The 3,340-nt window shown below is 50.9% G+C and overlaps 1 long non-coding RNA gene across 1 annotated transcript in view; it reads left to right on the top strand.

The window, feature by feature from the left end:
* The window catches only part of LOC309636103, a 164,843-nt gene that overhangs the window by 156,598 nt on the left and 4,905 nt on the right, over nucleotides 1-3,340 (top strand). The gene's annotated exons all lie outside the window — the stretch shown is intronic.

The following is a 3,340-nucleotide window of genomic DNA, read 5'->3' as shown; positions in this document are numbered from 1 at the left end:
TTCCAGCGTTCAAGGATTTGAAATTTGAGGATTCTTTCTAGAATGTTCCTCCGGGAAGATCTTCAGAGTTTCTGGAAGGTATTTTCAGTTAGCAGACATCCACATGCTCATGCTCATGAGCTGATGACAACAGCTCCTCATTCACACACACTCTCTCTCTCTCTCACACACACACACACACACACACACACACACACACTCTTCACCTATACCCTCTGGGACCAGGAAAGTTCCCCCAGAAGCTTAAGGAGCATCCCCCCTCCCCTCTTACACCAAAAAAGAGAACAGTCAGAAGCATGGGCTCAATGTCTCGCCACAAAACACAAAGCATGGCTGCCCCCGTGGGGCTTCACTGAGCATCGCAGTCTCCACCACTTCATCTTCACGGCCCCATCATGATATAACAAACCTTCACCTCCGGCCCCTCAAGAAAACGCCAGTGTACTCCAACCCATCCTCTCAGCTCCTTCCCCTCCCAGTACACTCTGCCCCTATTCCCTTCAACAACACATTACACTCAGCACTCCAATACACCAACATACCCCCATCACCCCACCAGTATCCCCATCCCTGGTGCCAGCACCCCGATTCCTTTATGGCCCTCAGTACATCCAACCTCCCCAAGTCTCAAAACATCCATCTTGGGCTTAAATATTGTGTCCCCATCTCCAGACCCACCCTCCTCCTCCGAACATCCTGGCTACAGTTACCTGGAGAGCAAGCCTGTGTACTCTTGATCGCCACACTGTCCTTCTTGTGTGCTCTGAGAAACAGAACTGACGCATACTAGGTAGTCTTGTATGTCCTAGGTCAGTTTCTCAAAATGTGGTCAGAAGGCCATGGACATCAGAATCACCTGGGGAGCTGGTTAAAAAAGATTCCTGAGCTCCATCCAGAACTACTAAATGACTGGTGGTGGAGCCACAAATCTGCACTTTCTACAAGCTCCTCTGGTATTCGGGTTGGTCCATGACCCCACAGAAATGGAGCTCTCGGTGCCAGGGAACCCTCCTGCCATAGGAGCAGCCCTCTGCACCCTGGGCTCCATGCCAGGGCAGACGAGGCCACGTGCACAGCAGCTCAGGCAGGAATGCTTGGCTGTAATAGGAGACACACCTGAATTCCATGTGTGTTTGTGCTGCGAGTCTTCTTGCCACCCAGGAGTCCCAGGCCAGCCGCACCTAAGCCGAGTGGCCCCGTGGGCTCCCTGCAGTGGGGAGTGTGAGAAGTGCAGCCGCGGCCTGGCCGTCCACGGGGCTCCTGCTGTTGACTCAGGATCCCCACATGGAGTGAGAGCGCCACGCTGTGACCGAAGTGGGGACTACGTGTCCTGGGGGAGGGTGCTGGGGAGGTGGTGCTTGAGGTCCAAATTTGCAGATTCCTTCCTACCACACTGCCCCATTTTTCTACCCACTCCCACACTGATCCCCATCCTAGACCCCTTCTCAGGAACCCCTAATCGCCCAACTTCAGGAAATCCTGGGATGAAATTCACAGGCCAATGCCTCTGGGTACCCACAGGAAGTGAGGAGAAGTAGGTCCCCCTATTTTCTCCCAAGTACCAGAAGAGTGCTCCAGATACAACAACAGGTCTTTGCCTGGGGTCACTCCTGCCCTTCATCCCAGAACCTCAGCACCATAGAATTTCTGGAAAGTTTCTGGCAGTATTCCGGCCTAATGCCATGCTGGCTGCTTGTCCAAAATATTTTCTCATTTGTCACTGACCTCCTTAAAAAAATGGACCTCAGAATGGACCCAGTATTCCAGAGGTGACCTGACAATCTCAGAAAGCAGTGGGAGTGGGGTAAGTACCTCCCTTGATCTGGCTGCTCCTTTTCGGTTAATGCAATTTGTGATTGTATTAGAGGTTTTAGCAGTCGCATCACACAGTTGACTCATATTGAGCTTGCAGTCAACTAAACCCCCAGGTCTTTTCTTCATGAACCGCTGTCAAGCTTGGCCCGCCCCCCAACCCAGTATTTATGTCATTGATTTTGTTTTAACCTAAGTGCAGGACTCTACATTTATCCCTGTTAAATTTAATCTTGTTGGTTCCAGCCCAGTGTTCCAGCCTGTTGAAATCGTTCTGAATCCTGACTCTTTCATGCAAAGTATTAGCTGCCCCTCCCACCTCTATCACCTGCAAACTTGATGAGCCTGCTGCCTCAAGTCAGTTGTCAATAAAAATGTCAGACAAGACACAGGCCCAGACTGAGCCCTAAAACATACTACTGGAGACTTTCCTCTAGTATAGGCTGACGTGGATCCATTAATCAACTCTCACTGGGTCTGGTTTTCACCAAGCTTCATGACCATTTGGTTCAGATGTTTCTACTGTGTCTACAGATACTGTGAGAGGCTGTTGGCTGCACTGCTGGAAATTTCTCCTGCCCCAGGCTGTGGCCCCAACATCATGGCCGTACCCTCTTTCTACTCTCCAAACCTCCAGAATCATTTACTTAACCCCCACTCTAGGGGATTACAGACTTCCAACAGTGCCCACTCCTACATCTCTTGAGGTGTTAAGATGTTTCTGAGCTTCAGAATCTCCCTGGGAGTCACCAACTATTGCTATTTCCTATCCTATCACCCTGTGCCTCTTCTGAGACCTTATTCTCACACTTGAATTCTCTCTCCTGCTGCCTTCTCCTCTGCCTACAACTATGCTCAGTTGCCTCCCTCACCTAAAAAGCCTTCTACTGGTTGCCTCCTTAAACTGTGATTGGCTTCTGCCTCCATGCTTCTCTTGAAAATGCAAACACTTCCAACCTCACCTCCCATGTCTCCTGAACCTTCAACAATCTTCCATCCCTCAGCTGAGTAACCACACTGCCCAGAGAGTGAGCAGTGATGGTGGAGATGCGGCTGGGATTTGGGAGTCTGAGTCAGAAGATTCAAAACCAAGCCTGACAGACCAGGTATAATCAGGTACGGGAGCTTCATAAAGCAGAGCCTGGGGGCCCTCACACACCAGAGTGAGGCTGTGGTCAAATTACGAAGGGAAGCAGGAAGTTCACAGGAACTGAGACATGAGGTCAGAGCCCAGGCAAAGTGTCTGGGCAAGAGAATCTCTGGAACCAGTGTGGTTATAGACAACAGCAGCAAACACAGAGAAGTCTGAGCCTGGGAACATCTTGCGTATTTCCTCTAAGGGCTGAAACCAGCCCTGGGGCCAGGTGGCTGGGAAAAGACAGCCTGGACAGAGGGGATGATGAGAATAGAGAGGAGGGCAGGGACTGCACTTTTCCTGAGCCCTTCCCCCAGCTATCAATCTGCTGTTAGGAACCTCAGAAAACCTCTAGTTCAGGGGTCACGTGCAAAAACGTGGGCCAGACAGGTC

Source organism: Balaenoptera borealis (assembly GCF_965194805.1).
Source record: "Balaenoptera borealis genome assembly, chromosome: 10".
Classification (NCBI taxonomy): Eukaryota; Metazoa; Chordata; class Mammalia; order Artiodactyla; family Balaenopteridae; genus Balaenoptera; species Balaenoptera borealis.
The sequence above is the reverse complement of the archived record's forward strand: the minus strand, read 5'-3'. Positions and strand labels throughout refer to the sequence as shown.